Here is a 13342-nt window from a genome sequence, read left to right on the forward strand (position 1 = left end):
ATTCAATATGCTTGTGTACTCAACCCATGGAATATTTTTTTTTTAACCATTAATTTTCTATACCCGATACAAAAATATTTAATCTGCATCTTAATTTATTTTTACTTTATTACCAAAAAAATAATTAAATATTTAATCAACAAAATAACAATTTTTTATATTTATTTGGAAAATTATATTGTGAAAACAGTTACTAGCTATCGACCTCATTTAAAAATATATCATACATTTAATTATTGTTTATTTGCGTCCAACTAGTATATTTTACGATATAAAAAACAACATTATTTTTAATACTGAGAGTGAACATTTACTGGAAATGAAATTAAAAATTTAAAGAAATATTAATTATTCATAAAATTTATATTTCTGATACTTTTAAAATTCACCCCATTTTTGAAATCTTTAGACGAGTTATAAACGTGAATAATTTACGCAAATATAATGGCTATATCAATAATCAAAATTTTATTTTTACAACTGTTTAATTCACTCAGCAAATCGCCTGAAATATTAATAAATATTTTTAACTCGAATGATGTATTAAATAATTAAATTACATAAATTGACTCAGTTACGATTTAAATATTATTTTAATCCACTGTATAATTCAGTAAATTTTGAAACATTTATTTTTACATAACTCATTGTAAAAATTCATAAATTTGGTATCTATACTATTTAATAATGAATATTAAATTCAGAGTCAACGACATTACTAAAAATATTTCAAATAAATAAGAAAGATATTTTTTTATATAAAATTGAACTAAAGTGACCGCAGATACTGAAATAACATCTATTGTATTTTTGGATTTAAATTTTTTGATTTCTCTCAATCGATTGCGATTGATATTTTTGTATCATCAATAGAATGAGAACCAAGTCGCCAGCTAGCCATTGCCGATGTCTATCAATGTAAGTCAGTCCATATCAATGCACAGAGAGCAGTCAGCAAATCTAAAACCGGAGCTCTACCTTCTTTGTTTTCTTAATCGCTAAAAAATAATCTACACATGCAGACCCAGAGATCCTTACCAGCTACAACAACAATAACAAGAACCACAGCTTCACCAGCGACAACAAGAAGAACTTAAATCAATCTAACATGAGTGAAATCGAGCACCGCTGTTGGACATCAGAAAGTGCGTACTGTTGCCCAAGAAGCACGATGGGGATACGAGGGATTGATGCCTTCGACAGTAGTAGTCTGTAGTCAGAGACGAGTTTTTGCAACCGGTCAACCATCGAACCCATCAAGTTTATTTCATTCGGGCTTCAACTGAGAATTTGTGTTGCAACTGTGGGCGGTTGTGTGCCTGTATCAATATATACATCTATAGTACAAATATACATGCTTTGTATATGTATATATATATATGTATATATACAGAGTACAACATAGACTATGTGGATGCGCTTACGTTTTATAGCGGAGCCAATTAATGCAGAGCAAAAACCCGTTCGCGGATTCGAGGGTGGTCGACACCACCCATCGTTGCATCACTACTCAACGAGTCTCATCACTCTCTCTCTCTCTCTCTCTCTCCCTCTCCCACTCTCGGGCCTGTCGATGTCGGCTTTTTTGTTACGCATCACCGCGCACTTGTTCGTCGCGTTACTAGAAGCTTTTTTTTATTTATCAATCCTGGCTGCTGTACTAACAGTTTATTCTGTCTATACTACCCATGTCACTCGTCCAATGTCCAATGAAAACGGAAATTGAAAATACTTCCAAGTGTTGGGCATTTTTAGATTTTTTTAAAATAAATATTTTTATAGGTTGACTATTGAATAAAAACTCCAAAGTAATGCGCGTTGATAGACATAAACATATAAATTGCATGCGATGATCAATCTATGCTCCTGTGAAATGTCAATCGCCGGTCATGTAATTCGCGGATTGCGGACGATGACACACGGCAATAATAATTGATCCGATGTGTGTGGCCGTGTGTTGTTGGCTGATCTAACTTTCGTCGATGTAAAAACCCAGACTTTTAACAAATTAATATACAGAGCCGGTTTTACTTTTTTCGTCCTGTCAAGAAGATCAATCCCAGTCTGTTACTTTGTTTCGATCTGTTCCATACATCGAACGCGACCCTTTAGAGTACAACATAAATTAAAGTATATACTTTTTTTATTAAAAAAATAATAATGAGCTGAACTTTGATTACAGATAAATAAATGTCACGTTCACTCTGCCCCAAGTTGCACTTTCGGCCTCGAGGTTTCTTCATTCTAGTCGCGTTTTGATCCGGGACGATATTTCGTTAAATTGCATCCAATCAAGATTCACTATCATAAAACGTATATTTATATTTTATATTTTTTGTTTATTTATTTAGATCTAGAGCTAATGCAAAATGTACACAAAGCAACAGTGCAGGAGGATCAAAGGAAAATATTTCAATAGCCGGTGGAATATAAAGTTGCAGTGTTCAGATGGCATGCCGGACAGTGCAGGGTAAAGAGAGAATAAAAATAAAATGATAATAACCATAATAATAATAAAAGAAAAGACGATAAACGCACGTGGAATGACCAAGTGGAATTGTGCGGACTCGTGGCTAAACTGACTCGTAAGAGTGGAAGCCGCGGAACAATGGTAGCTCCCGCGGCGGAGGGTCAGCTCTGCTTCGCGATATTGTATTGCTAGAAATACATATATATATATATATATAACTATATGTGTATATATGTAATGTAATGTGTATTATTATAGTATATGGTTATAAAGAGAGTACGAGGCGTACGGCATGCCCGGACTTGAGAACTGCCGGCGACACAATGGGCACCAAGTTGGCGGTCTGACCTACGACCTCGCCACAGCACCACCGCGGCACATTCACATTTGTATGAGTATTCCACTTTGGTCCCGTTCAAGGAAGATCCGTTCGATTGTGTGCTAATGTCCTGCCGGTTATAATGCTCCTCTCGCTACTGCCGCCACCGATCCTCTGAGATACTTGACTTTTTATTTCGGTTTAACTCATCCTCATCTTCGTCCTCGTTCTCTTTATCCGAATCAATACCCTGCACTATATCCCTTCGTATATATTTTTTAGTTCATTTTTGTTTCAGGAAATTAATTTTACAAATTATATTTTTAAATAAAATAATAAATGAGTCCCAGATTTGCTAGCCTTGTACTGAAATTTAAAACTTTCTCCGTTATCTTGGCTGCAGAACAGCGGTAAGGTCAGTGTCTGCATAAAATTCCCATTTAAATAGTTGTGCTGTTGGGGTTGTTGGCATTGCCACCTTGAGCACTGAAGCTCGTCGACGTAGACGTTGAAGTAGACATAAAAGTAGAGGTAGTTGCATCCAGTAGAGAGTCTAGTTGAGAGGACTAGTCGCGATGAAGCCGCAAGTAGTAGGTTCGGTTGTAGTGCGAAAGCACGCTTACGCTGTAGAAACGGGCGTTTGCTATGCTGCCAACGCCAGCGACCGGTCTACGTGCCCAGCCTTGTGAGTCACGACTCAAATTCAACTCAAACTCTATATAGATACTACTCCACTCTGCTTTCTGCATGCTATCCGACGCTTTCCCGAGTTGTCGCTCTCACAGAATCTACTATACGACTTCCCTCTATTCCTTTCTCCTAAAACTGGGACTACCGTCTACCACCGGGATGTCCGGATTGTGACCTTGACATTGCTAAAAAATAGGTTCACCAGGTCACCACTGTTTCACGCCACGCTTACACTTTCTTTGTTATATTTTTTCGTCAACCAATTTATAAAAAATCGATTGACCTGAATCAATTGTTATATACTAAAAACATTATTTATTCATTGAAAAATAAATTTATCAATTTTAATATTAAATATTAATTTTTTTCTTTTAAATAAAAATAATGGAGAAGACTTGCGGTTTAAGTTGTAAGACCAGTTTCATGACATTTTCCATTCCTCTGGACGCAATCTCAGCCAACTCACCAGAGATATCTCAGAGCAATGTCTCTCTCGGCATTATTATTTCGTTAGTCTTACGTACGGGTAATTGCGTCATAAATATAATATCGTAATGGGAATCGGCAGCGAGTCGTCTCGCGCAGGCACCCGGTCTTATTTGCCGTGAGCGGATCGCGTAGGCAGACAAGATGCTCGGCATTGAAAAAGTATTTCCAATAAAAAATATTAGAGACAATAAAAAAAAAAAAAAAAAAAAAAAAAAAAAAAATAGAATTAAAAAAAAAATGTTGTATATGTTGCGGCTATCTGGATTGCGGAGTGTAGGACGGATGAGAGGAAACGAGGAACACGATTGAGCAGGACGAAGCCAGTCCCGATTACTCCGCGTCGAAATAATTAAACTGAAATAAAAATCCTGGGGACGACTGGTCCTCGTCAATCGTATACCCAACGACACTGTGGTAGTAGTTCGTTCATTCGTTCACTCGATCGCTCGTTCGTTTTCCTACCCTCGGCTGTCTGTTTTAAATTTATTCTCAACTTTTTTTTATTTTTTTACAACATCCACTAGTTGATTACCAACTCGATTAATTAATGTATCACATACCGCTACAACACAATTTATTGTCTATTTATTTACACGTCAATGCAAATCAAAATTTTAAATTGCTGTTATTTATTTATTTTCGTATTAATTATCATGCGTTAAATATTTTATTCATACTAATAAGTCGTATGTGACACGATCCTATTTATTTGATATTAAATATCTTAAATGTGCATTAAATTACAGCGAATAGGATGTACGTGTACGTGTGAAGAAAATGCCTGTTTAATACGCATTCCGAAGCCCCAAGTATTCACGAGCTTCGAATCAGCTGACTAGTAAAACTGACCTAATTATTATGCATTTATTCGCGCGCATTCAAATGCGCCAGGCCGCGCACGAGGCCGTTGTCTCGTTCACTTGTATACACCCTTCTACATACACGTACATGTACACAGCACATTTTCCACGTAAGAGTTGTTTAGCGAACGTGTTAGACACATAAACAATACTCTGATGCATTTACTAGACTTTACAACTGAAACTGATATAATTAAATATTTTATTTTTAAATTTATGGATTATAAATATTCACTTTGACGTAATAAACTTTTCATTATACATAATTTATTTTAAATGTAAGTCTCATTTTTTTACATGAGTTTTTAATGGGTATTAATAGACTATTTGCATAAATAATTGTTGATATTAAATTTAAATGCATTAAATAAATATGTAGCTTACAGATTCATATATATATATTAAAATTTTGTTGCTGCGTTGTGTAATAAAATAGTACAGTAATTAAGTTAGTGAATGGATTTCATTACCTGATTCAAAAAATAAATTCTAGTTTAGTCCTCAAAAGCCTCAACTCCTTTGATGTTTTATTTGCCGCCCGGAAAGAAACTCTAGCACTAAAAATCCCCAATATGAACTATGAGATCTTAATGCTAATGATTTATCAAGTTTAAATTGTAACTAAGACCTCAAAATCACCAGCGAATGAAAAGTTATATTTTGGACTTGGGTTTGAACGCTGATAAAATTATTCCTTTATGTTTTGAGTATTTTGAGGATCCAATCCAGATTATGTTCCTTCAGTTTAGTCCTCAAAGTGGTAAAATTGATCGCAACGACTACTATGAGGATTAAACGAGGATAAGTTTCTCCGAGTCAAAAAACAAATTTGGATTTAAGTCTCAAAGTTCTCGATGAGGTTTTTGAGGATGAATTTAGAATTTTAAGATTGACAACAGTGTAGAAATTTTTTTTAGTTAAGTCCTCAAAGTAGGAGTTACGACCAATTTTACCAAAACTGGAATAACATAATCTGGATTAGAGCCCAAAATACTCAAAACATACAGGAATAATTTTGACTACCTTTGAACCTCAAAAGTCTCATTTGACGTACTCTCTTCCTTGCCTTTCTATCTAAAGTTTTTCAAAGTCCGAAATATAACGTTTCATTCCTTGATGATTTTGAGATCTCATAATTTAAAATCGATAAATTATTCGCATTTAGACCTCATAGTTCTCATTGAGTATTTTTGGTACTAAAGTAGAGTTACTTTCTGGGCAGCAAATAAAACATCAAAGGAATTGAGGCTTTTGAGGACTAAACTAGAATTTTAAGATTGACAACAGTATAGATCTATACTGTTGTCAATCTCAAATTTCTAAATTTATTCTCAAAAACCTCATTAAAAACTTTGAGACTTGAATCCGAAGTTATTTTTTGACTCGGGTAATTTTTAGAGTTTTATGCGCTTTGTTTTTTTCCGACACCTAAATTAAATCAATCTGACGGAGGGAATTGTAAAGTGGAATGTAGAAATTAAAATTAATGACTTTTAGCAATAAAATTGATGGCCGCGTTTTCTCGCTCGTGTGCGTAATATATTTTTAGTAGATTTTATAGAAATCTAACTATTGTATTTGTCCTCATAATGGAATTTTCGAAAAATTTTGCTACCTCTTAACTTAGGTCGACGAGCTGAGTCAGAAAATACATTTGGTTCGAAAAATGAGCTTGATCGGTCAATTAGTTAAGAAGTTATAGCATTCCAAAATTTTTACAACGTCAAAAATTCATATTCTTACTTATTCTTTCTTAGATATTTTTTGAATGCTAAAACTTATCGACTTTCTATAAAATTCATCTGAAATCTCTTCAAATAAGCTTTCTTTTTTATGCCTATTTATGTGCCTAGATCAATGAAATGTCTTCTTACCACTCATTGAATGAAATTTTGCTATTGCATTGGTTCTCCTACTTTCAATACAATTTATAGAAATCTAACTACTGTATTCTTTAGTAAATTTATGAAACTGATCGAATTTATATTATTACTGTGTAACACTTATAAAATCATAATCTTTCAATTCAAGTGTCTATATTCAATTTGGTTTTATTTACAGTGTATATTGCTGATTTCAAGTATGACACCTAGATCTATCATAATTGAAATTCCAACCTAAATTATTCTATTTAGTTTCGTGTTCACTATTAATTCTATAGTAAAGAACACAGAATACTTTTCCGTAGGTAATTTTTTTTTCTTTAACTTCAATTTTCGCGATTCAACTTATTACTCCGATAATTTTTTCAATTTTTTAATTTCAATTCTTAAATTTCCTTGCATTTAACTTGAAACTTTTTGTTGTATAACCTTGAGAATATTCGAGAATGTTAAAAAAAAAACATTATTTTGTTATTAATGTTTATTTGAAAGGATGAAATAATCAAATAATAAGAAATTTACTTCCATTTCGGCTGCCGAATGGCCTTTTTTTTCTTGTGTACAAAATAAATGTTTTTTTATTAAAGAAATCATATGCAGTATTTATACGTCCTGTTATTTAATGTACAATGTTTCACATGACACTGGTGGAATTTTTTAAATGATTTCTCGGTTTATGCTTGCGAGGCTCCTGAGCCGCGCAGCTAATTGGATGTTCGATAAAATTGCGCGTTCGATTACGGAATAGTTACGACGACGTTGACATGGAATCCGGGTTCTCGTCGCGTCTCAAGAGATTTCAGTTCACCGCTCACGCTGCTTCTGCTGCTGAATCCGCTTATTTTAAACGCAATTTCTTATTCTTTTTATCCATTCGCGCTGCGTGTGTCAGATCCTTCGCCGATAAAAATACATTAGATATTCAAGGACATCTCAGACGCGATCGTCGTCGCGATGGAAAAAACTTCAACGCATATACACTTTTTTATTTCATCCGTATGTGCTGCTGCATACACATATATTTATGTTTCCTACTTTACGCTATAACAGATATTTCTTTTTTTGTCCGTACATCTATCCTACTGTCGATGGAAACGCGATTTATCCTTCCGCGAATCTAATCTTTATTTTCTAAATTCTTTTGCAAATAATTAAATTCATTGATTTATTTATTTATTGTTTTTTGTTAAGTGATGATTCTTTAAAAAAAAAAAAAATAAGTTTTAAAAATAAGAAGTGGAAGTAGAAAGTCTGAAGAACAAAGGTTTGAAATTTTTACCAGCATAGACTACAAAAAGAAAGAGAAATAAATGTATAGAGAAAACGCGAAAAAAAGGATTTAGGAAGAAGAAGAAGAAGAAGAAGAAGAAGAAGTAGGAGTTAAGGGTGGTAAATACAGGTGGTAAAGGGATGTATATAGTAACATTGAAAGAGTATAGAGACAAGGGAGAACAAAATACCCAGCTCGTGTCCCGTGTGGTGTAAGCGTCGGTACGCCTGTCTGTCGTTCGGTCGATGGTTTGGTTTCGTCCGTAGTGTAGTTACGGGTATGTATACTATAAATGTGTATAGGGGTGTATAGGTAGACGTGCAGGGATACAACCGGGATACTAAAGGGTATGAGTGAAAGAGAGACGGAGAGAAAGAGAGCGAGAGGAGTGACGACAAGAGAGGAGAGTTTTGGGAGGGCGTCTCGGCGCCATGCTGATTTGCATGCGCCGCCATGACGGCCACCACTACGGCTGCTCTGCTCGGGGGTTGCCGCTCGAAAGGGGGTTTTGGAGTCGGAGGCTTGTAGAGTACGGAGGGTATTCCATCGATCGCACTGGGTCTACCCTCCGCCCGTGTACTTTCAGTCTGCCGCTGACATCTCTCTCTTTCGCACCCTCGCTGGATCTATTGGTTATACTTCTGCTTTAACTTATACTACTCCCACTGTTGTTGTACACTCGTAAACTATTTTTCTCCATATATCTCTTACATCACCCTGTTGATGAAAGTGATTCAGCAATCGTTAAAGTTTAAACTTTGTTTTTTTTTCTATGCTCTCTTTAAAAGTTACACACGTGAATTGGTTTTGGGGATGAAAAAAGGGACAAAAAAGCTGACCGGAACGATGATAACCATCGGCTAGTTTTTTTTTTTGTTTGTTTGGGTTTTTTTTTTTGCTGCTGGTGAAGCTCGTTTGCAGGTGCCTTTAAAATTGCTTTAAGACTCGCTATGCTATGCTTTCTCGTTTTCCTTCTTTACGAGGTAAATGCGAGTCCCTTAACACTATTTGCCAGAGTACGTAAGTCTCACTTAATGTCCCTCGGACTGACTAACCAAGGTGTGTTTATATACATATACAGCTGGGCCAGTGAGTGTATAGATGTGTGTTTGTGTGTATAGATTGTCGGTGCATTGAAAATAACTACATGGTAGTACGAAAGGTGAAACGAGCGTGTGCCGAGTGTGCTAATTTGAATGCACGCCCGCCAGCATCCAGACATTCACTCGATTATTTGGATTCATTGACGGACGATACGTAATTTTTTTTCTGCAAATACAATACAGTACTTTAAATACATTATCTTTTTTTTTATTTTTTGATAAAAAAAAGTTATTTTATGTAAAAACATTTTGGTTGACAAAACAGCCTTGATATAGAGGAGATTTTTTTTTTTATAAAGTTTAAAAACATGATGTATGATTTTTTTTTCTAAAAAGAATAAAGTCAAAATTATCAAGTATAAGGGGGCTAATTCACATAATGTACATTTATTTATGCACGGTCTTTATGCAAGGGAAAAGGAGTAAAATGAGGAGGAAGAAGAAGAAGAGAATGAGGATAAAGAGGGAGAGTGAAACTCCTGAAGCTCTGTTTGTTTTCGTTGGACCACATAGCGTGATACGTTTGCGTAATGCGGTACATCCGCCGGTTTTCCAGGGCCGGGTGTGGCGTTGGCGGAATCTGCGAGGCGGTAACTCATCCTCGCCCGAGCGTACTCGGATACCAAGCTTCGCTCTCCATTTTCATTCGCAGCTTCTTTCACCCACCACCCCCCGGTTTGTTCCATCTCCATTTATTCGCCGTCCACAAACCCCTGCACTAAAAAATACAAAAAAAAAAAAAATATATATATATATATATATATATATATATATATATATATATATATATATATATATATATATATATGTAATAAAACAAACAAAAACGAGAATAATAAAAAACAAAATAAAAATTCCACGTTCCAACTGTCCACCAAACTCACTATTTTTTCACGCTATCTCGATGTATCTCAACTCTAAACTATTTTTTAAATAATTGTGGCCAAATAAACCATAGTAATTTTTTAACGTTTCATTTTAAATAACCATTGATATCAATAGCAAAACAATTTTTCCAAGACAAAGAAAATAAAATACAAATCGATGTCCTTTCTATTTTAGCTTCCGTAGTAACGAAAGGTTAATACCGGATCACACGCAGCGATAAACGTCTCGGACTTGAAAAAAAATAAGGACAAGAGTAATAGTAATAGTTTAGTAGAGAAGAGACAGAACTGCTGACTCCGATAGTAAATAACCCCAAGTTATCGTAGGAGTAATAAGGTAATTGAACGTTAGGTCTCGCCCAATCATCCAGTCCATAATGTCCCTAGTTCCACAACTGTAATACATCTTTCTCTGTTGCCCTTACATAAGCACTTTATACCTCACACTCTAAACCAATCCAGTTAGAGCATGTATATAAGCGGCCAATGGAAATTTTCACTCTGAAACACGCACTTCCGGTTTCTCGGACTACTAAACACAGCAATGGCACCATCGATCGCAATAAAACATAATCTATCGTCATAACACCAGACAGTCCTCATCAACTATTACCCAAAGTCAAAGTTTTCCTACATGAGCACGTAGTCACACGATATTGAGACACTATTAACATCCTTACACATGTCTTTGTCGCCATTCGCGTATTCTGGTCTTGATTGTTGTGCTAGATTTTGTGGTAGGTCACAATTTCATTCTAAGTTGAAACTCCAAAGGTCGTCATTGGTGGATTGTTGGAGAACCTTTGAGTACTCGTAAAAGTACATTACTTTGGAGTATTATGGTGTAAAAATAAAATGAGTTGCAGAAGAAAATGAGAAAAACGGAAGTGATAGCAATCGGACTTTTCCTTCCACTACTACTACTTCTACTACTACTATTACTGTGTTATCTGAGGTATGATCTTGATAGTCGAATAGAAATACGGTGGAAGAATTTGGTGTACCATGAGTTTTGCTCGGTGTCGATTTTCTCAGCAGCTATAGAGAAATAGACGAACAAGTAAAATATAAGAAGGAGATGCATCAAGAAGGTTAAGAACGAAAATAAAAATAAGAGGAAGTGGAGTAAGAAGAAGAAGCAGGATAAGAAAAAAGATGAGGATAAAAGAGTGAGAGTGAGGTGGATACACAAGTTGTAAGGCAGTTGGCTGTGTGACGTGGTACTGAGAAGAGAGTAGTACTACGGACCGTAGTCGTCGGATGGTTTGGACCCCTTGGATGGCTGCTGGCTCATGAAAGATGCATAAGACGACTCACCGGGGGCGCGATAAAGAGTCGACAACAGACAGACCGACAGTCACCCCTGCACCCCCTAATACCCAGTGCAATACACCGACTATGTCGTTTCTGTACCACTACGCCAGACTATATCTCAACCCCAGCGCTATATATCGATACTTTGGCTATGTATATGTATATGTATATTTATGGTATATAGGATGGTCTCCACGCGATACACTTGGATAGCTGTCGTCACCACCTACCGCAGGGGGTGGTTCTACTATCAATTAATTATAATCTAGATTGATGGATCCGATTCAACGCGTATCGGAGATTAGTCTCGCTTCTATTGTCACTTTACTACCATTTTCGTATGTATATTTGTCTTTTCCAATCAGTATGCCAATCTGTCTAACAGCATAACAATTTATAAATCATTGTTCATTCGCCAGGACGTATATTGTTACACTGATAAAAAAGTTGACTTGATTCAAGAGCGAAAATTTTGAACCAAGAATTCCATTTTGAAAAAAATCATTTTCTCTTGACTCAAGAAAATCATTTTCTCAAAGTGGAATTCTTAGTTCAAGATTTTTTCTCTTGAATCAAGTCAACTTTTATATCGTGTAGAAAATATTTAAATGGAGAATCGATCAAAGTATGTTGATAAATAAATAATAGAGTAAGTGTATTAATTTTTTGAGAAAGTTATCTTGAATTGTATGTAGAATGAAGTTGATTGTTAAATCGAGCGGGATTCCAGATCGCCGTTAAAGCTTTGCGTCATTTATGTAGGAAGATGTATATATTGTCTGCAATACTCTCTGCGTAAGGTTGCGTTAGCAGGGTCTCTGGGCTAATGGCATGCAAGCAGTGAGAGCGGCTCCCGTGCTGCCGGTCGATAAGGATTAGCATTTTTATGGGTCTATCTTGCTTATGTGCCACAGATAAAAGCTACGTGCCACATTGTTTTCTTCGTACTTTGTTCAGGAATCGGAAATATTTAGATAAATTAATTTATTTATAGGGTTGTTTGTTTTGATTATTAATTTTTTCTTTTGTTGTTCAAACAAATATTACGTATTTGAATTGATTATGATGGCTGAGGTATGATATTAAATGACGACCCGAGAGTTTTTGTGATCCAGAATGTTGTCATAACCAGAAGTCGACGGTTATGTTCCATGTGAGCGATAAGAGGGCGGCCTGAAACCCCTTGGACTTGATCTCCATCTCTGGCGAATATTTATCTCCGTCTCACTCTGTCTCTGCTGAACTCAAAATATATATATGTATATATATAATATTCAAAGTACAGTCTGTCCGGCCATTTTGGGCTTGCCCGGCAGATGAGAAGATCCAATATCTCTCGAGGAATATTATGCCGCGACGGTGAACGCAGCAGCCATCTTGTGCTTGACAGATTGTTTCGCGAGAGAGAAAGAGGAAGTGAGAGAGTGAGGGAAAGATGAGTCGGGTGATCTGGCAGTTGACAGCGGTGCTGGAGGTAAGAGCGAGATAAGAGACACTGATGAGGGAGAAAAGGAGATAAAAATTGGAAAAAAATGACCGATAAATCGATAGGGGAGTCGCGGACATGACTTGTAGCGAATGTTGAGCAAGAAAAATGTTGCCATCCACGGCCGAGTTTTTTGTCAGTATAAATCAATTATCCAGCTAATTGGGCAGGTAGAGAAGAAATTATAATCCTCGTTGGATGTCAATTGTCAGTGAAAACAAACGTCAATAAAATGGATTTTAATTCTTTTTTATTTTTTCTCTAATTTAAATTACGTTTGATTATTTAAAAAAAAAAAAAACAAATTATCCTCATGACATTGTGCAAGTGTTAAAAAATAATCAGCTCACGTTAAATACTTTTCAAATTAATAATTAACTAAAAATTCAGATAAAAAAGGTTAGACAGATTTTTGATCTATTAAAAAAATCTAACGATCGTCAATAAAAAACCGCAGCCATCCCTTAACGACAGATAAATTACCCAAAAGTACTTACAAAAGCTATAACCTTGTACAAACGTTAGCTAAAAGTTTAATATATATACACAACAGCAGCAGTGTTGTATAGTA

At 35.5% G+C, this 13342-nt stretch overlaps 1 long non-coding RNA gene across 1 annotated transcript in view; it reads right to left on the reverse strand.

Annotated features, from left to right (window-relative positions):
• Nucleotides 1-9378: 9378 nt before the first annotated feature.
• Nucleotides 9379-13342, reverse strand: part of LOC106693732 (uncharacterized) — a 45859-nt gene continuing 41895 nt past the window's right edge. The window contains exon 3 of the long non-coding RNA XR_001345234.1: nt 9379-9802. This is a non-coding gene — a long non-coding RNA (uncharacterized LOC106693732). The remainder of the gene's footprint in view (nt 9803-13342) is intronic.

The sequence above is a fragment of the Microplitis demolitor genome, chromosome 3 (genome assembly GCF_026212275.2).
Source record: "Microplitis demolitor isolate Queensland-Clemson2020A chromosome 3, iyMicDemo2.1a, whole genome shotgun sequence".
Taxonomy (NCBI): Eukaryota; Metazoa; Arthropoda; class Insecta; order Hymenoptera; family Braconidae; genus Microplitis; species Microplitis demolitor.